This window comes from Rhinopithecus roxellana, chromosome 7 (assembly GCF_007565055.1).
Source record: "Rhinopithecus roxellana isolate Shanxi Qingling chromosome 7, ASM756505v1, whole genome shotgun sequence".
Lineage (NCBI taxonomy): Eukaryota > Metazoa > Chordata > Mammalia > Primates > Cercopithecidae > Rhinopithecus > Rhinopithecus roxellana.
Genome location: NC_044555.1, coordinates 19,138,606 through 19,160,851, shown reverse-complemented (window position 1 = coordinate 19,160,851; position 22,246 = coordinate 19,138,606). Strand labels below are relative to the sequence as shown.

The 22,246-nt window shown below is 36.8% G+C and overlaps 1 protein-coding gene and 1 pseudogene across 10 annotated transcripts in view; one reads left to right on the top strand and one right to left on the bottom strand.

Moving 5' to 3' along the window:
- LOC104679141 overlaps window positions 1–22,246 on the top strand; it is a 123,833-nt gene that overhangs the window by 4,569 nt on the left and 97,018 nt on the right. Inside the window, exon 3 of one of the 9 annotated variants that reach the window (XR_004058346.1) lies at window positions 18,255–18,292. The exons of the other annotated variants lie outside the window; for them this stretch is intronic. The gene's annotated coding sequence lies outside the window, so the exon portion shown is untranslated. Of the gene's footprint in view, window positions 1–18,254; window positions 18,293–22,246 lie in introns of those variants that run through there. 9 annotated transcript variants of the gene reach the window in all.
- Window positions 3,298–3,756, bottom strand: LOC104669435 (annotated as a pseudogene). Its single transcript, XR_748989.2, has one exon. The product of XR_748989.2 is annotated as a cytochrome b-c1 complex subunit 7 pseudogene (transcript).

Genomic DNA, 22,246 nt, shown 5'->3' with positions numbered 1-22,246 from the left:
TTATGCCAATTTTTATGTTCACCTAACTTTTTAATTCCAAGTACTTTGGTTATTTTCAAAGCTACACACAGGATGCCCATATTTTTAAAACTCCATACTATTTGTGAAGGATTATTACTTTGGGCTTTGGCCCAGTTTTTATTCTTACTGCTGAATCTTTTCATAAGTCAAAATTAGTGCAGAGTTAATGCTTTCAAAGAGAGTCCTTAAAGTAAATAGCTAAATGAAATAATTACCAAAATGTACACTTTGGATGTACTAAGATTCTAGAATTTAAAAACAGGAAAAGGTCCCTTTAGTGAAAATTCCATCACTAACATTTTGGTACCACTTGTAGAGCATCACATAAATATTCAGACCATGATAGCTCAGTGCAGGAATGTTACCAAATATTTCCATGGAATCTGGAACTAGGACCAGAGTTGGCAATTGGGGGTCTGAAGTCCCAACATCCCTTATGCTGCTTCCTACACCTTGACAACAGGAAAGCTGAGTGATGCTAGGTAGTGCACTACAACAGTGAACGTAAGCCAGCCATCTGTTTTTCGCAAAGTATAGTAAAATAGAAAAACAGAACATAGACCACTTCAGAGTACAAACATATACTTCTTCAAGATGTAGGAAAACCGTATATTCAAAACCAGTCTCAAACTTTAAACAATAAAAGATATCAAACATTTTAAACTGTACAAAGCAAATTAGCAGGATTTTAATGTTGGCAGTTTTAAAATGTCACCCATCCAAAACACAAAACAGGGAGATAGCCAAGTCTTAGCTCCATCCTAATCAAAGCTGTCATGCAGATCCAGTTCCACTCTTCTCATCTCCAACAGGTACTTCACTCAAGCAGGTGACACCCAAGGGGAGTAGACGGACCAGAAACAAGAGTGCCACATAGAAGGAAGAGAGGGGACCTTGGACCTTAGCTACTGGTTAGCTATTCAACTTTGATGATATTCAGAGTTTTCCCAAGTTATTCTTTCTCACTTCTCATCACATAATTTACATTATGTATACTATGTGCCAGAGACTGTTAGTCCTTGACATGTAGTCAATTAATTTTCACAACTGTGTAAAGTAGGTTTCTATCATTAGCTCTATCTTAGGGCCAAAGAAACGGAAGCACAGAGAGGTTAAATTGTATTCCTAAAGCACTACACAGTTAGCAATTAAATTCAGACCTGTGCAGTCTAACCCAGAATTAGCTCTGAATCACTCTACCATTCTGTCTACAGGACGACAAGCCTGTGTGTTTCAGGCACTCTCATGGTGATTTTTCACACAGGACAGCTTTCGATAATAGAAAGGCCCTCTCTTTCAAATGAAAGGACTTCACTGATGGATTAACAAATTCTCACCCATTCACCTATGTGAGCAAAATACTAGATCTACTTTCTTAGTTTTCATAACAAGCAGGGCGATAACCGTAATTTATAATGAATACAAGACATTGATTTAGTGTTCAAAGAACTTTTGCACACTTGTTCTCATTTAGAAGAGTGAAGTAATCTGGAGACATAGAATAGGCATTCACTTTGGCTTTAGGAAGAACTTTCACAAAATCAGAGGTTGCCCTACGTAATACCACACTTTTTACCTTGAGCAGGTGGATAGCTTGGGGGTTCCGTTATACCTCAATCTTAGTCCATTCTATTTGTTCCCCTGTCCTTCAGCAGTGCCCTTAGACTTGCTTTAAACATTAACCGCATTCGTAAGCATGGTTTCTAGGGTCAGAACGCAGCCTCCCTCCACCCACCCAGCTCCCTACATACCTTGACAGTGCTCTTTGAGATGCCTCAGTTCTAGTCTCCTTGTAATTGTGCACAGTAGATGTCTGAACAAATAGACCAGAGTCCTGCAAAAGTGATCTTGAAATCACAATTAAAAGAACCTTTGGAGAGATCTACTCAGGAAAATTTTCTGAAAAGACAAATACTTTTAAAGGGGATTCTAGACAGTCCATCTTCTCTGCCTCCTTCTGCAAAGTAGGACTATACTAAAACCTTGTCACAGTGTGACCTGAGCAAAACCATTATCAAATGATCTAGTCGTCTTGAACCAGACAGAAGAAAACTGACATGATTTCAAGATAGGTTTAGAAAAATAATCTGACTAGCAAAAAAAAAGGGGGGGGTGGGATTCTTAGGGAACTTAAGAGGCTTAATATTTTAGCAAAAATTTAAAGATGCTCTTTATGATACACACATTTCTCATTGCTTTACAAATTTTAAATGTAACTCAAATTTGTTTTTCACACCGTTTTGTTATTTGAGGTGTAAGGCATTCCTGCTGCACACAGCAATGACTTGTCCTGGAAAACTAGGGAGGCTGCAGGTCCTACTCTTCCTTCTCTACTAGCTGTGGCTCCAGACTCTCAGCTCCACCAGAGAAAGCATTTCAGAATTTAGGAGTGGAAATGATGACAATATTGAATAATTATAATTTTTTCTTTTTTTTTGAGATGGAGCCACTGTCGCTCAGGCTGAAGTGCAGTGGTGTGATCTAGGCCCACTGCAACTTCCACCCCCCGGGGTCAAGCAGTTCTCCTGTCCCAGCCTCCCGAGCAGCTGGGACCACAGGCGCCCACCACCACACCCTGCCAATTTTCCACATCCCTCGTAGAGATGGGGTTTCACCATGTTGGCCAGGGTGGTCTCGAATTCCTGACCTCAGGAGATCCACCCGCCTCAGCCTCCTACTGCACTGGGACCACAGGCATGAGCCACCGCACCTGGCCAATGATTCTAATTTATATTTTTAAAAATTACCTTACAATCTTAAAACTTTTAACTGATTAGTATCCAACCCTTAAACTTTATAACAATCATTTCCAAAGTGGAAAAGTCACCGGGATATGGGGACAAGTATGATTTGTCTTTGTACTTCTATTTTTCTAGTGTCTACTTTTTGTTTCCTAGTCTACATGTTAGCACAGGAGTATATATATTACTTAAGTATACCTATGTTGGGGTGCATACATAATTTCTTTTTAAATGATAGGATGCAAAATCAAATCTATTCAGATAGCAGTGAAGAGGCTGTTTCTGAATCCTGGCAAACTAGGGGATGCATACCCCCTTCTTTTATTTAGTAGCTTCCATAAGGATGTAACTTACGGAAGTTATATCCTTCCATAAACTGATAGGCTATCTAACCAGTGAGGAAAACTGATAAAGTGGCCTCTGAGCCCCAGAAAGCACTTAAACACGACTGAAAATATCTTGAAAGTTTGGAAAAAAAATTTAACAGTAAATGGATTCAGTAGTTATTCAGTATAAGGTTTGGAATTCAAAAACTCCAGCCATTACAATAGACATTTATTTAAAGTAAAACATCTACAGACCAAATAATTCTTAACATTGTTTGTTTCAGGTTTAACCATCTTCATAACAGCTGCATCCACAGACTTCAACTACTTGATTACTTCTTTGCCCATTCTTCTCTTTCTTTTCTTTCCCGAATAACCTCTTTCAGATACAGTTCAAGGTAGACATTTTCCTCTTCATATTTGGTCCACTGCTCTTTAGGCAAGATCTGATGCTTCATGGTCAGGTCCAGTGCCCTCTTAATGTGAAACATCCTGTCATTATAAAGGTTCTCAGGAAGCCTTCTTATGGCTTGTTTTACGTCTTCATCGTCATATATTGTATCATCTCACATTAACCTCAGGTTATTGAATCCTGCAGCATTGTAATACCATTTTTGAATATGATCCAGCCACTTGCCTGATGCTGAAATGGCCTGCTTGCCAGCCATTTTGACCTGCTTTAATTTTTTTTAATCCTTCTTATAACAAGATACAAAAATTATACATTGGCTGCTCATCCCAACAGAATTTGGCAATAGAAAACATTTTATTTCATTAAATACATAGAAAAAGTGTGGTTATTGATATTGATGTAGTTATTGTTGAATTTTATATTTGTGTTTTTAAAATTTTTATTTTTATTTAATTTCACACTTGAAAAACTGGGAATATTACAAAGAACTCCCAAAGTGCCCTTTACCCAAATTCACCAATTAACATTTTATCACGTTTTCCTTATCATTCTGTTTTTCTCTTCCTCTCCTTCTCCTTCTCCTATTTGATAGTAATTTGCAAATACCATTCTCCTTTACCTCTTAATATGTCAGTATGTATTTCCTCAGAGTGATGATTTCCTCTTATACATCCTCAGTAAATGTGTCACAATCAAGAAATTTGACATTGTTTCAATATTATAATCTACGCCATAGTCCAATGTTATCAGTTGTCCCAATAATGTCTTTTATGGTTATTTTCTTTCCTTGGTCAAAGTGCTAATCCAAGATGATGCATTACATTTACTTGTCATGTCTCTCCAGTTTTTAATATGGAATAATTCCTTGACCTTTCTTTGTCTTTTATGTGTGTAGAGAAACAAACTCAGCTTCTGTCATTATATTCTCACAACCCCACTTCTGACGCTGATTGTGTGGAAAAAAAAACAGTTTTTCTTTGGCTCTTGTACCACAACAACCAACACAGAAAACTTGTGACCAAATGTATTGGGATTTCTTCTCACCAACAAGCAAGTAAACAATTCTGCAGTGCATACCAGCTGAGTGTTCTCTAATCCACTTCAGTTCTGAAGCTATCTCCCTGCAGAAAGTATCAGATCCCACAGACTGAGGGCTTAGTCCCACGAGACTGCCTCAACTTTAGACATCAGTTTCAAATCTGGGCCTCTGGAACTTTTAACTGACCTGCTTCAATTAGGTTTCGCGCAGCCCCTCTCTTTAGGCTCAAATAATTTGCTAGAAAAACACACAGAACTCAGGGAAACACTTACTTACATTTACCCCTTTATTCATAAAGGATATTTTAAAGACTACATATAAACAGCCAGATGAAGAGATACATAGAGTGAGGTCTGGAAGGGTACTGAGTACAGGAGCTTCCATTCCTGTGGAGTTGGGGTGTGCCACCCTCCTGGCATGTGGATGAGTTATTTTTCACCTTTCTACAATCCTCCACAAATTCAGTTGTACTTTGTCCTCTTGTGCTTTTTATGAAGACTTCATTCGATAGGCACTAATGAAGCATGAACAGCCATGTAGAAATGTGACTGGACTAAAGGGTATGATCTAATACCAATAGTCTTGGTGGAGAAACCCAGCAAGGCTTGCCTGTTCAGATTCTTCTTGGCTTCTTTGTGCAGCATTCCTTCCTCCTGGGTATGGGGCAGGACTCTTTCTGAAATGGGGGTCTTATGACCCACAGTCAAACTAGATAGGTCAGAGAATTTCTTTACATCCAGCTCCAAGACAGAAAGCCGGGTGAAGATTAGAGTGTATTTTTAGTTTCTACGGCTTGCCTTTGGGAGAAAAAAAAAGCAGGTAAAAGGAGGGCAGGAGAAAGAGAGAGATTCTGTTTTCTGAATCCTAAAGTGCCCCAACATTATACATATATATACATATATATATATATATATATATATATATATATATATATATATATAGACTGTCTCTCACTTTTATTTCTCTGAAGCTGTTTCAAAGCTGCTTCAGGAACCAAAGACAAAAGACCAAATACTTTAACAAAAGATATGCTTATTATTTTAGTCACTTAGGAAATAACAAGAGATTTGGGAGTTATGAGCCAGGAACCATGGACAAAAATCAATATATATATCACAATATCACACATTGGCAATTGGCACTTGTGTAAATACAGGACGCTTATTTCATAGATTGTCCTTTAATTTAAATTTGTGTGCCATTTCCCCATTATTTAGAGTACGCATATTAGCAAAAGCACCACAGAAGTAAAGTGTTGTTCTCAGGGCATCATATTGGTGGCACATGATGCTGGTTTGACCCTCTAGTAGTAAAGTTAACTTTGATTACTTGGTTAACATTGTGAATAGTTGCTAGATTAATCCACTTTGCAGTTACAATTTTCCTCTTTATAATTAATGATTTTGCTGGGGATACTTTGAGACTATGTAAATATCCTTTTCCTCATTAACTATCATCCACTAGTTTTCAAATCCATTGATAATTCTTGACTGAATCAGATATTGCTATGATGAATGCAAAATGGTGATTTTCAAACTCCATCATTTTTATTACATTTATTAGTTTATATTCTACATCAAGGTAGAGCTTTTTCTCCATTTATTTATTTATTAATTACTTTGGACACATAGATTTTTACTTTATTTTTAAAATACCCTGTTGTTCTTATTTATTTTAATACCCAAATTGTCTCAGATTTAGTGACTGGCTGCCTATATAAGTTGGCCCACCTGTCTTTTGACATGTCTCATCATTCTTAAACACACATTTTACTTACTTTAAAATTTTTTTACTTCCTTACTTTCAGGCTTGTCTTTTACTTCCTACCCCGTTAATCATTTCTCTATGGAGACAGTATTTAGAAACTAAGTCATTGTATATAGCTGTGTTTTAGCTTAACGTTTTGTTATTGTTTTCCATTTAAGAGACAATATTGCTTATGTGATAATGATTATTTAATGTTTGTTGAAACTTGCTTTATGTCCCAGAGAACATGATCAACTAATGTTTTATGTGTGCCTGGAAAGACTGTGTATCTAATTTTTGCATGTAGTGTTCTGTTCATTAAATTTAATTGTGTTGTTTAAATCTTCTCTATTCCTAAGTTTTTTGTTTGCTGGACCTATCAGTTACTGAGAGAGTTAAAATCTCCCACTATATTTATGGATTTGTCAAATTCTTACACTTTTGACAATTTTTGCTTTGTATACTTGAGGCATTGTTAGTATGTACATACAAGTCTAGAATAGGTACATATTTTACAATTTTAGGAACTCTTTTTATCTTTTTGAATGTAAAATTTTTTGTTTGCTGGGTCTTTTAAATTTTTTTTAAACCTTTCTGGGTACCTAGTAGTTGTATACATTTATGGGGTATATGAGATGTTTTGATACATGCAAAGTGTAATAATCACATCATGTACAATGGGGTATCCATTATTTGAAGTATTTATCCTTTGTGTTACAGACAATTTAATTATACAGTTATATTATTATTGACTATAGTCACCCTGCTGTCCTATCAAATAATAGTTCTTATTCATTCTTTTTTTCTACCTGATAACCATCCCCACTCTCCCCCACCACCCATTACCCTTCCCAGTCTCTGGTAACCATCCTTCTACTCTCTTTCTCCATGAGTTCAATCGTTTTGATTTTTAGATTCCACAAATAAGTGAGAACATGTGATGTTTGTCTTTCTGTGCTTGTCCCATTTCACTTAACATAATGATCTCCAGCTCCATCCGTGCTGTTATAAATAACTAGATCTCATTCTTTTTTTTTTTTTTTTTTTTTTTGAGACGGAGTCTCGCTCTGTCGCCCAGGCTGGAGTGCAGTGGCCGGATCTCAGCTCACTGTAAGCTCCGCCTCCCGGGTTCACGCCATTCTCCTGCCTCAGCCTCCCGAGTAGCTGGGACTACAGGCGCCCGCCTCGTCGCCCGGCTAGTTTTTTTTGTATTTTTTAGTAGAGACGGGGTTTCACCATGTTAGCCAGGATGGTCTTGATCTCCTGACCTCGTGATCCGCCCGTCTCGGCCTCCCAAAGTGCTGGGATTACAGGCTTGAGCCACCGCGCCCGGCCGATCTCATTCTTTTTTATGACTGATTAGTACTCCACTGTGTATATGTACCATATTTTCTTCATTCATGTATCTGTTGATGAACACTTTGGTTGCTTCCAAATCTTAGCTGTTGTAAACAGTGCTGCAACAAACATGGGAGTGCAGATATCTCTTTGATAATACTGATTTCCTTTGTTTGGGGTATATATCCAGCAGTGGGATTGCTGGATCATATGGTAGCTCAATTTTTAGTTTTTTGAGGAATCTCCAAATTGTTCTCCATTGTGGTTGTACTAATTTACATTCCCATCAACAGTGTACAAGAATTCCCTCTTCCTCACATTCTTGCCAGCATTTGTTATTGCCTGTCACTTGGATATAAGCAGTTTTAATTGAAGTGAGATAATATCCCATTTTAGTTTTGATTTGCATTTCCCTGATGATCAACTACATTGAGTACTTTTTCACATTCCTGTTTGCCATTTGTATATCTTCTTTTGAGAAATGTCTATTCAAATCTTTGTCTCAGTTTTGATCAAATTATTAGATTTTTTCCTATTGACTTGTTTGAGCTCCTTATATATTTTGGTTATTAATTTCTTGTCAAAAGGGTAGTTTGCAAATATTTTCTCCCATTGCACCTTTACTTTGTAGACTGTTTCCTTTGCTGTGCACACACTTTTTACTTGATATGATCCCATTTGTTCATGTTTGCTTTGATTGCCTTTGCTTGTGGGGTATAAGTTAAGAATTTTTTGCCCAGACCAATGTCCTGGAGACTTTTTCCTGTATTTTCTTGTTGTAGTTTCATAGTTTGAGGTCTTAGACTTAAGTCTTTAATACATTTTGATTTGATTTTTGTATATGGCAAGAGATAGCTATCTAGTTTCATTCTTCTACGTGTGGATATCCAGTTTTCCAAGCACCGTTTATTGAAGAGACTGTCTTTTCCACAGTGTATGTTCTTGGCACCTTTGTGGAAAATGAGTTCTTTAGGTGTGCGGATTTGTTTCTGAGTTCTCAGTTATCTCCCATTCATCTATGTGTCTGTTTTTGTGACAATACCATGCTGTTTTGATTACTGTAGTTCTATAGTATAATTTGAAGTCAGGTAATATGATTCCTCCAGTTTTGTTCTTTTTGCTTAGGATAGCTTTGGCTATTCTGGGTCTTTTGTGGCTCCATATAAATTTTAGGATTCTTTTTTCTATTTCTGTGAAGAATTTTTTTTGTATTTTGATAAGTATTGCATTGAATCTGTACATTGCTTTTTTGCAGTATGGACGTTTTAAAAATATTGATTCTTTCAATTCATGAACATGGACTATCTTTCCATTTTTTTGTTGTCCTCTTCAATTTCTTTCATCAGTGTTCTACGGTTTTTATTACAGAGATCTCCCACTTCTTTGGTTGAGTTAATTGCTAGGTATTTAATTTTATGTTTGACTATTGTAAGTGGAATTATTTTAAAATTTCTTTTTCAGATTGCCCAATGCTGGCATATGGAAATGCTACTGATTTTTGTATGTTGACATTGTATCCTGCAAGTTTACTGAATTTATCAGTTCTTACAGTTTTTTGTGAAATATTTATGTTTTTCCAAACACAAGATCAAATCCTCTGCAAACAAGGGTAATTTGACTTCTTCCTTTCCAATTTGGATGCCCTTAATTTCTTTTTTTTTTTTTTTTTTATTATTATACTTTAAGTTCTAGGGTACATGTGCATAACGTGCAGGTTTGTTACATATGTATACTTATGCCATGTTGGTGTGCTGCACCCATCAACTCGTCAGCACCCATCAATTCATCATTTATATCATGTATAACCCCCAATGCAATCCCTCCCTCCTCCCCCCTCCCCATGATAGGCCCCAGTGTGTGATGTTCCCCTTCCCGAGTCCAAGTGATCTCATTGTTCAGTTCCCACCTATGAGTGAGAACATGCAGTGTTTGGTTTTCTCTTCTTGTGATAGTTTGCTAAGAATGATGGTTTCCAGCTGTGGATGTCCTTAATTTCTTTTTCTTGTCTGATTGCTCTAACTAGGACTTGCAGTACTATGTTGAATAACAATGGTAACAATGGGCATCCTTGTCATGTTTCAGATCTCAGAGGAAAGACTTTCAGTTTTTCCCCATTTGGTATGATACTAGCTGTGGGTCTGTTATATATGGGTTTTATTATGTTGAGGTATGTTCCCTCTATACCCATTTTTTAAGGTTTTTATCATGATGGCATGTTGCACTTTATCTAATGCTTTTTCGGCATCAAGTGAAATGATCATATGGTTTTTGTCCTCCATTCTGTTGATACTATATATCACCATTGTTGAACCATCCTTCCATCCCAGGGATAAATCCCACTTGGTCATGATGACTAATGTTTTTAATGTGTTGTTGAATTTGATTTGCTAGCAGTTTGTTGAAGATTTTTGCATCAATATTTATCAGAGATAGTGGCCTGTATTTTTTTATTTGCTTTTGTCTGATTTTGGTATCAGGCCTCGTGGAATTAGTTTGGAAGTATCCCTTCCTCCTGTATTTTTCAGAATAGTGTGAGTAGGATTGGTATTAGTTCTTCTTTAAATATTTGGTAGAATTCAGCAGTGAAGCCAACAGGTCCCAGGCTTTTCTTTACTGGGAGACTTTTTATTACAGCTTTAATCTTGTTACTTGTTATTGGTCTTCTCAGGTTTTGGATTATCTTCATGGTTCAGTCTTGATATGTCATATGTGTAGAGGAGTTTCTCTATTTAGTCTAGATTTTCCACTTTATTGGCATATAGTTGCTCATAGTTGCCATTAATGATCCTTTGAATTTCTGCAGTATCAGTTGTAATCTCTCCTTTTCATCTCTGGTTTTATTTATTTGGATCTTCCCTCTTTTTTTCTTAGTCTGGCTAAAGGTTTGTCAATTTTGTTTAACATTTCAAAACACCAACTTTTTATTTCATTTACTTATTTTATTTTGTATTGTTTTCTTCATTTCAATTTCATTTATTTCTGCTCTGGTGTTTATTATTTCTTTTCTTCCTCTAATTTTGATTTCAGTTGGCTCTTGCTTTTCTAGTTCTTTAAGATTCATTGTTGGGTTCTTTATTTTAAGTTTTACCTTTTTTTAATTTAGGCACTAAATAACTAAACTTATATATAACTAAACTTTATAGCTATAAAATTCCCTCTTTATAGCTATAAACTTCCCTGCTTTTGCTGTACCCTATAGATGTTTGTATGTTGTGTTTCCATTATCATTAGTTTCAATAAATTTTTCAATTTTCTTCTTGGTTTCTTCATTGACCCACTGCTTATTCAGGAACATATTGTTTAATTTCCAGGTATTTGTATAGTTTCCAAAATTCTTGTTATTGATTTCTATTTTTATTCCATTGTGATCAGAGATGCCTGATATTATTTCCATTTTTTTGAATGTTTTAAGACTTGTATCGTGACCTAATATATGGTCATGTGACCTAACATAGTGGCTTTAGAGAATGATCCATGTGCTGAGGAAAAGAATGCATATTCTGCAGCCATTGGATGAAATGTTCTGTAAATATTTGTTAGGTTCATTTGGTCTATAGTACAGATTAAGTCTGATGTTTCTTTGTTGATTTTCTGTTTGGAAGACCTGTCCAATGTTTCCTTGCTATTAACATAGCTACTCCACCTTTCCTTTTTTGGTGGTATTTCTTTTTCCATTCTTTTACTTACTCATTTTTTTTTCTTTCTTTTATCTTTTACAAAATGTTCTGCCAAAAAAATCAATGCATTAATTTTTTTGTTTCTGAATTTACCGATAGAATTTATAATTAGTATTAAGGATAAACTTTATATATCCAAGCATTATCTTTCTTTACTAATTTTTTATTGTATAGAATTTAAGCTCTACAGAAAAGTCAAAAGATATCTTTCATATATTGTAGTGCCATTCTTATCCAAGGCGGATACTTTCCAAAATCCCCAGTGGATGCCTGATGACATGGAGAATAATTAATCCTATATACACTATGTTTTTTTCCTATGCATGCATATGTATGATAAAGTTAAATTTATAAGTTAGGTACAATACAAGATTAACAACAACAATAATAAAATAGAACAATTATTACAATATTCACAGTTTCATGGATAGAAGACTCATTCTTACCATAGGTCTTAGCAACTTCAACATATGATTTTTTTTCTTCCCTTATTAAGTTGAAAACTTTCTCCTTTTCACTTAAAGGAAACACTTTACAGCTTCTCTTTAGCATATGTGAACTGCCAGCATTATCATTCTTACACTTTGGGGTTGCTATTAAGTGAAATAATGATTACTTGAACATAAGCACTGTGATACTGCAACAGTTTATTGGATAACCAAGATGGCTAGCAAGTGAATGAAGGGTGGGTAAGGAATACAGCGTTGATATGCTGGTCAAAGGGATGATTCACGTCTGGAGCAAACATGAGATTTCATCACACTACTCACAACGGTGTGAAATTTAAAACTTATGAATTGTTTATTTATGGGATTTTCCATTTAATGTTTTCAGACTGCAGTTAATCATGGGTAAATGAAACCGTGGATGAGGGGGGACTACTTTAGATTCATCAGTGCATCAATTTGGCTACATATGGCCTGTCTCTCTTTCTAAATACTATATACATATATGTATACATACATACACGCATTTTTTTGCTGAGCCATTGGGAAGTAGCTTGCAGATATCATGACACTTCAACCCTAAACACTAAATCATATATCTCTTAAGAACAATTAAATTACTATTACACCCAGAGAAACTTAACACTAATACAATACTATTATCTAATATACCATCCATATCAAATTCCCACGATTTCCCTAACAATATCCTTTATAGCTTTTTATTTGTTTTGGTCCAGGATCCAGTCAAGGGTCATGCATTGTATTTAGTTGTCATGTTCCTTTTTAGTCTTTTTAAATCTAGAATAGCACCCTCCCTTTTTTTCTTGTCCTTTTTTTTTGTGACATTGGCATTGTTGATGAGTCCAGGTAGTTTTCCTCTATATGCCTTACAGTATGAAATGTGTCTGATTGTTTTCCTATGATTAGTTTAAGCATTTTTAGCAAGAAGACTACATGGGTGATGTTCTGTCCTTCTTAGGCACAAAATGCCAGTTTATCCCAAGAGCATAGATACTTTTGGGGATTTTACAGATAACTAGGTGGGTATTTTTTACTTGCCCATCAAAAAAGTTACTTTTCTGGACACAGGTCAAATTATGGTTTATAATTTGCACCATATTCCCTGTCTAGGTTACCTGTGTACAGAAATGCTGAGCCTTAAGAGGAGTTTGTATATCTATTCTGCCATCACATTTTCCTACCTCAGAGCATTTACTTAGTCCAGCTGGTTGTCTGTCTGTATGTTCACAAACTTTCACAATCAACTCAATAGGAAATAAAGTTTTTTTTTTCAGTAGCTTCATGTGCAGTCTCCTTAAGTACTTTTTCCTATGACTTTGTCACTTTTCCCCCTCTCATTGTATGAAGACTTTCTCATACTACTCTATATTGATCATTTTTAAGAGGCAAATGTGATATGATCAAGTTCCTCTCCTGTTATTCTTACCTCCTGACATGTTATCATAGCATCTAGGTCTTTTGTCTCTTTGGGAAAATAAGCCAGATTTTGTTGCATGGATTCTGTAATAGTTTTATATTTCTACCATAACAAAATGATGACAAATTTAGAAATCTAAAACAGCATATTTATTATAGTTCTGGAGGCCAAAAGCCTGCTATGGGTCTCATCAGACCTGATGAGAAGTCAAGCTGTTGGCTGGCTGCATTCTCTTCTAGAGGCTCTAGGAGGGAATCTGTGTCCTGCTCATTTGGTTATTGGCAGAATTCGGTTCCTTGCCACTGTAGATCTGAGATCCATAGATCTCAGTTCTTTGCTACTGTAGATCTGTAGATCTGAGATACCTTTCTTGCTGGCTGTGAGCTAAGAGCTGTTCCTAGCTTCCAGAGGCCACCTGAATTCCTTAGATTGTCATCTCTTTTCTCCATCTTCAAAGCCAACCATGGCAAATTGAGTCCCTCTCATACTTAGAATTTCTCCATTTTCTTTTGTCATTACATCTTTCACTGACTTAGCTGGGGAAAGGTTCTCTGCTTTTAAAGATACATGCAATTAGAGTATGCCCATCCAAATAATTCAGAATATTCTCCCCCATCTCAAGATCCTTAACTTAATCACATCAGTAAAGTTCCTTTTGCCTTGTAAAATAACATAGTCATGGATTCTTGGAATTGCAGTGTGGACATCTTTGGGTGGCCATCACTTTGCCTACCACAGATTTTATCACAGCAACAAGCCATAACCTGACACCCAGTGTATGATTCATCCATTTTTTTATTCAACCAACACAAATATTAAAGAATGCCTATTAAATTGAGCATGTATTAAATTCCAGGAATTGTTTTATGTGCGAGGGTTACAAAAATACAGCATGTAACTCATCAAGGAGTTCACAAACTGGTTGGGTAAGTTCTGTAGATAGAGATTGGCACAGAGTTCTGTAAGAGAATACAAGAAGGCATATGAGCAAGACTAGAGAAACCAGGAATGGCCTCCTGTATTAATCAGTATCTAAGCTCAGTCTTTGAAATGAAATAAGTTATTAAGTAAGGATGGATGATTGCAGATGGGTAAAGAACTTCAAGCAGTGAGAAAATAATGACCTAAGTTACAGAGTTCGAGGTAGGCTGGTTTTTGGAGGAGGTGGAGATGTATGGTAGGTAGTTTTCCTGGAGTGGAGAGATGGAGCTAGATCAGCAAGCTGAAGCATAAACATGAAGACTTTGTGCGCTACAAAGGCTCAAAATAGATCTGCAGGAAGTGGGAAGTGACTGACGATCTTGAAAGAGTGCTGTGTTCACATTTATATTTTATATAGGTCATACTAGTGGCCATGTGGAGGATAGTATAGTAGAACAAGATTGGGGTAAGAAGATCATTTAAGATGCTTGTATGAAAATCCTGACAAAAAGTGATGAAGGCTTGAACTCAGCCAATGGTAGTTGGGATGGAGCACAGATCAGTGGATTTGAGAAAGTTTTATGAAATATTATTGATTACATGGTATATCAATCAGGGTTCAACCAGAGAAATAGAACCAGTGGGAGATATATATTAAGAAATGTATTGTAAAGAATTGGCTTGTGGGGGCTGTGTAGGAGAGCCTGAAATCTGTGGAGTGGGCTTTCAGGAAGGACGAACTGGAACTCTTGGATATGGGCTGAAGCTGATGTCCGCAGGTTAAATTTATTCAGGGAAGCCTTAGCTCTGGTCTTAAGATCTATCAGCTGATTGAATCAGGTCTACCCAAATTATTTAGGATCATCTCCTTTATTTAAAGCTAACTGATCATAGACAGTAATCACACCTACAAAATAACTTCACAGCAAAACCTAGTTAAATTGATAACTGGGGACTCTAGCCTAGCCAAATTGACACATCAAAAGACAATCACAGATGAGACGTCAAGGGAAACAGAATAATAGAGGGTAGTTCTCAAGTATGTGGCTCGAGTATTACATGAAATCACTAACTGAGTTATAGAACACAAGAGAAGGAGCAGGTTTTCAACATTTTCGGTAAGATACCTAGTTGGAGGTTCCTGGCAAGCAGGTAAAGATCTGACATTGCAGGAGAAGTGTTGTCCGTATAAATATATTTAGAAAACTGTCAGCATAAAGGTGATAGATGAAACCAGGAGAGTAAATTAAATAATCTAGAAGAAGATATATAGAGAGAAAAGTTATGGATTGAGAAGGAAATTCTGGGGACCACTAACATTTAAGGATTGTCTAGAGAAAGATGAACAGATAAAGGAGTAATAGGATGAGGGGAAAACCTGAAAAAGTTTGATGCCAATTAAGAAAAATGTAGTGAACAGCAGCATTCTATACATTAGAGCGTTCAATACTGAAAAATACTTATTAATTGGTAAATTAAGTTTATTGGTGAATTTAGCATTAACGGTTTCTGTATTGTGAGAGCAGAGGCCAGATTACTGTGGGTTGAAGAGTTACTAGGAAGTGCCAAATTGAGGGTAGCTGGCATACAAGATGGGATGAGAATGGAGGATAAAAATCTGACAATATTTAAAATTAAATGATAACTGTGAGAAGATTAAGAGCCAAGTGAGTATTAAAAAATAATGGTAGGACCTTGCACAGTTTTTGTTGACTTAAAGTGACAAGAAAAGGGGTAGCAATTGAAGATATAGGACAGAAGAGAATTCAAAGTTACTGAGAAAGAAAAGAAATAGGCCTGGTTGTTAGAGAGGGTGCAGTGCCAAGAGAAGGACTTGTTTTATTCTTTGGATAAGACTAGGATATTGGTACTCAGTGGAGGTAGTATATTCCTGAGAGGGTGATTGGAAAGTTTGTGAAAGACATTTAAGATAATCATTATGAGTGAGAACATGCGGCGTTTGATTTTCTCTTCTTGTGATAGTTTGCTAAGAATGATGGTTTCCAGCTGCATCCATGTCCCTACAAAGGACGCAAACTCATCCTTTTTTATGGCTGCATAGTATTCCATGGTGTATATGTGCCACATTTTCTTAATCCAGTCTGTCACAGATGGACATTTGGGTTGATTCCAAGTCTTTGCTATTGCGAATAGTGCCGCAATAAACATACGTGTACATGTGTCTTTGTAGTAGAATAATTTATAATCCTTTGGGTATATACCCAGTAGTGGGATGGCTGGGTCATATGGTACATCTAGTTCTAGATCCTTGAGGAATTGCCATACTGTTTTCCATAATGGTTGAACTAGTTTACAATCCCACCAACAGTGTAAAAGTGTTCCTATTTCTCCACATCCTCTCCAACAACTGTTGTTTCCTGATTTTTTAATGATTGCCATTCTAACTGGTGTGAGATGGTATCTCATTGTGGTTTTGATTTGCATTTCTCTGATGGCGAGTGATGCTGAGCATTTTTTCATGTGTCTGTTGGCTGTATGAATGTCTTCTTTTGAGAAATGTCTGTTCATATCCTTTCCCCACTTTTTGATGGGGTTGTTTTTTCACTCATAGGTGGGAACTGAACAATGAGATCACTTGGACTCGGGAAGGGGAACATCACACACTGGGGCCTATCATGGGGAGGGGGGAGGGGGGAGGGGGAGGGGGGAGGGATTGCATTGGGGGTTATACATGATATAAATGATGAATTGATGGGTGCTGACGAGTTGATGGGTGCAGCACACCAACATGGCACAAATATGCATATGTAACAAACCTGCACGTTATGCACATGTACCCTAGAACTTAAAGTATAATAAAAAAAAAGAAAACAAAAAAAAAAAACTACAATGAGTTATCATCTGTCCTCAATTGAAATGGCTTATATCCAAAAGACAGAACAATAAATGCTGGAGAGATTATGGAGTAAAGGGAATCCTCATACACTGTCGTTGGGAATGTAAATTATTACAACCACTATGGAGAACAGTTTGGAGGTTTCTCAAAAAATAAAAAATAAACTACTGTATGATCCAGCAATCCGAGTCCTGGATATATACCCAAAATAAAGGAAATCAGTATATTGATGAGATATCTACATTTCCATGTTTGTCGCAGCACTATTCCCCATAGCCAAGAGTTGGAGGCAAATAAATAAATGAGATTCTGTCATTTACAACAACATGGAAAGAACTGGAGATCACTATGTTAAGTAAAATAAGCCAGGCACAGAAAGACAAACATCACATGTTCTCATTTATTTGTGAGATCTAAAAATCAAATCAATTGAACTGATGTAAATAGAGTAGAAGGATGGTTACCAGAGACTGGTAAAGGTAATGGGGCGTTGGGAGGGTAGTCAGGATAATTAATAAGTAAAAAACAATAGAAAGAATGAATAGAACCTAATATTTGATAGCACAACAGGGTGACTATAGTCAATAATAAGTTAATTGTACATTTAAAAGTGACTAAAAAATGTGATTGGATTCTTTATAACAGAAAAGATAAATGCTTGAGGGGATGAATGCCCCATTCTCTATGATGTGCTTATTTCACAATGCATGCTTGTATCAAAATATCTCATGTACATTACAAATATATACACCCACCATGTACCCACAAAAAATAAAAATTAAAAATTAAAAAAAAAAAGATAATCATTATGGAAGGGCTTCCTGACATATTGTGGGCAGGGTCAGTATTGCTAAATAACCTGCAATATGCAAGACAGCCTGCACAATGAACTTTTTCTATATCCCGTACAACTTTTGAATTATATCATTGGATTGAACACCTATTTTTGTTAATCTATACCTTGAATTGAACTCCATTCTATATATAAATAAGCAAATTTTTAATACACACTGACATTTCCAGGAATGTAACTACCATGTAATCCAAGGTAAAAACCTTTGTTTTGTTCAGAATCTTATCAAGAATGTTTATCATTTTGGGAAATCATGATACCTACAAAAATGCTGCTCTTGGCTGTTTGAAATCCAGATGACAACACACATGCATCAGTCAGTAATTGTAGCTGCCACATTTACAGGCATTCTCTCTTTATTTTTTGCATACTTCATTGTTTTTTAGTGTTGTCATGTCCCCACATTTACATCCTTTTTTTTTTTTTTTTGAGACAGGGTCTCACTCGGACACCCAGGCTTGAGTACAGTGTCGCAATCCCATCTCACTGCAGCCTCGACCTCCCGGGTTCAAGCAATCCTCCTGCCTCAACCCCCCAAGTAGCTGGGACCATAGGCACATGACGTCATGCCCAGCTAATTTTTGTGTTGTTTGTAGAAATGGGGTTTTGCCATATTACCCAGGCTGGTCTCAAACTCCTGAGCTTAAGTGATCTGCCCGATTCAGCCTCCCAAAGTGCTAGGATTACAGGCATGAACGTCCGTGCCTGGCTGCACATTTACATCTTAAAATACATTGTATTTTATTATAAATTACTTTCTTGTCATTTCTATTTCATATTATAGATTTTTTGAAATTTTTATTTTAATATAATAAAGTAAGCATTAAAATATTTAAGAAAGGGAGTCAGATAGAATTGTAAATCATTGGCACAGAAGAAATAAGATAAGAATGAGTGAAAATGCCGATGTTTTAAACAACAATGAAGAGATTTGTGAGAATGGCTAATGCATTATGCTTTGTGGAAGAGGTTACCATAGCTCTAATTCCCAAATCCAGTGACTAGATTTCAGGCTTTGTCGTGATCCTTCTGCAACGTTTAAAATTCTCTGCTTTCTTCCATTCTACAACATTCTCCTCTTCTAGTTCTTCTTTTATGTATTTGGCCATTGTTTCTATTTTTTTTCTGAATACCTCCTCAGCCTAGATCCTTAAATTGAGTGGCTCCTGAATCTTCCTATTTCAATCCTTACTTCCGCTTGGCAATCTCACCCACTGTCCTGGGTTAAATAAAAAAGATATATGCAGATGGCCTCCAAATCTATATTTCTAGCACAAGCTTTCTGCGAGGCTGAAACTCATGCAGCCACCTGCCTGCTGACTCTTTCTGTGTGATTGCCTTATCACCTTAGACTGAATGTGACCAAAACTGAACTCTTCATCACTCCACCAGCAGCACCACAAACCTCTTTATTCTTTATTGTTGGTACTAGTACTACTAAGGCAAAAACTAGGGTATATGTCATGTTTCTTCTCTCTCTCACTTCCTCTTTTTAATCTGTCACCAAGTCATAATGGTTATTTCTTCAAAATATTCCACGATTTTTTCTTCTGTTTTTCATTTCCAAAACTCTAGTCCCATTCCCCAGTTTGGACCCTCAACATTTTTCTCCTGAATGACAATAATAGTTTTCCAACTGATCTCCTGCCTCCAGTACTGCATATTGACTCTTGGTACAGCCTTTAGAATAGCCTCTAAAATAAATGTCTGATCACATTGCTCCCCTACTTAAAATTCTTTAATGATTTTTTTTTTTTTTTTTTTTTTTTTTTTTTTTTTTGAGACAGAGTCTTGCTCTATCGCCCAGGCTGGAGTTCAGTGGCCGGATCTCAGCTCACGGCAAGCTCCGCCTCCCAGGTTCACGCTGTTCTTCTGCCTCAGCTTCCCGAGTAGCTGGGACTACAGACACCCACCACCTCGCCCGGCTAGTTTTTTGTATTTTTTAGTAGAGACGGGGTTTCACCGTGTTAACCAGGATGGTCTTGATCTCCTGACCTCATGATCCACCCGTCTCGGCCTCCCAAAGTGCTGGGATTACAGGCTTGAGCCACCGCGCCCGGCCAATGATTTTTTGCTTTCGATGAAAATCTTTTAATGATTTCTTGCTTTCTGTGATAACGTCTAAAGTCTTAGCATGACCTAAAAGATTCTCTATGGCATACCTCTTACTCAAGCCATATCTGTTGCCACCAATTCCTACACCTCATCCCAAACTCACACAACTCTTTTTTTTTTATTTTTTTATTTTTTATTTTTATTTTATGCGGCACTGGGGTTTTCTTGAACATACTGTTATTTCATGCAGATTTCTTTGCACATTTGACTCCCTCTAACACCTTTACACCCTTGTTTACCTAGTGAACTTCATTCTTCAAATTCCTGCTCATTTGTTATAGCCTCAATAATTTTTTTCCTCATCCTATGTCTTCAGCCTCTAAAAATAATTGCTTCCTCTTTACTATTTCTGTGCCTGGTATTCGTCTACTATTGCACATGTCAAACAATGACTTGGTGAATGTACATTGAATTCTCAGTGTGGTACCTTTCCATCTGGTTGGTTAGGAATTTTAAAAAGAATTACAACGCACAACAGAAGTTACTTCATTTGTTTTTAGGTTTTTGCTTTTTATTGTGGTATAAGTCATAGTAAAGTACATAAATCTTAAGCACATAGCTCAATGAATTTGTACATATACGTACATACTAGTGTAATCAACACCTAGATCAAAATATAGAACACTTCCAATACCCTAGAAAGCACATTTGTGTCCTTTTCAAGTTAACATCCACAAAAAGTAACCACTATTCTCACATCTGTCACCATTGATTGGTTTCGCATATTCTTGAACTTTATATAAATGGAATCACAGAATATGTACTCTTTTTAAAATTTTAACTATTATTTTACTTGTAGGGGCTACATACACAGGTTTATTTCATGGATATATTGCACTGACATCCACTCCCTCCTGCCTCTAGTAATCTGCAGTGTTTATTGCTCCCGTGTTTATGTCCATATGTGTTCAATGTTTAGATCCCACTTGTAAGTGAGAACGTGTAGTATTAGATTTTCTGTTTCTGCATTAATTCATTTAGGATTATGTACTCCAGCTGCATCCATATTGCTGCAAAGGACATGATTTCATTGTTTTCTGTGGCTGCATAGTATTCCATGGTGTACATGAAACACATTTTCTTTATCTGGTCTACCACTAATGTCTTTGCTATTGTGAATAGTACAGTAGTGAACATACGACTGAACACAAAAAGCTTGTGTCTTTTTGGTATAATGATCTATTTATCGTCAGTTATGTATACAGTAGTGGGATTGCTGGATCAATTGGTAGATCTGTTTTAAAAATTTCTTTGAGAAATCTAAACCGCTTTCCACAGTGGCTGAACTGATTTACATTCACACCCCCAATATATGCGTGTTCCCATTCCTCCACAGCCTCAACAGTAGCTATTGTTTTTTGACTTTTTTTTTTTTTTTTTTTCGACGGAGTCTTGCTCTTTCACCCAGGCTGGAGTGCGGCTCACTGCAAGCTCCGCCTCCCAGGTTCACGCCATTCTCCTGCCTCAGCCTACTGAGTAGCTGGGACTACAGGCGCCCACCACCACGCCCGGCTAATTTTCTGTATTTTTAGTAGAGACGGGGTTTCACCGTGTTAGCCAAAATGGTCTCGATTTCCTGACCTCGTGATCCCTCCGCCTGGCCTCGGCCTCCCCAAGTGCTGGGATTGCAGGTGTGAGCCACCGCGTTTTTTGACTTTTTATAGTAGCCATCCTGATTGGTGTGAGATTTTTTTTTATTGTGGTTTTGATTTGCACTTCACAAGATGGTACTCTTTCGTCAGATAGGTTTTTATTTGAAGCCTTATCAGTACCTTAGAACTCTGCGGCACCCTAATGGTATCTGTGAGAAAAGAGATATGGAAACAGCTCTTGAGGGGATGCTCCAAGAGGAAGGCAAGGCTTCAACAACTCTTCTTATTTTTATTTCATTTTATTTATATATATATATTTATTTATTATGATTATATTTTTTTGAGATGGAGTCTCGCTCTGTTGCCCAGGCTGGAGTGCAGTGGCACGATCTCAGCTCACTGCAACCTCCACCTCCTATGTTCAAGCGATTCTCCTGCCTCAGCCTCCGAGTAGCTGGGATTACAGGTGCGCAGCACTATGCCCAGATAATTTCTTGTATTTTTAGTAGAGATGGGGGTTTCACCATGATAGCCAAGCTGGTTTCGAACTCCTGACCTCAAGTGATCCACCCGCCTCAGCCTCCCAAAAGGCTAGGATTACAGGCATGAGCCACCGTACCCGACCAACAACTCTTGAATCATAAAAATCAGAAAGTCTATGATAACATGATCCTATATGTATAAAATACCAAAAACTCACAAAAAATACACTGTAGTTAAT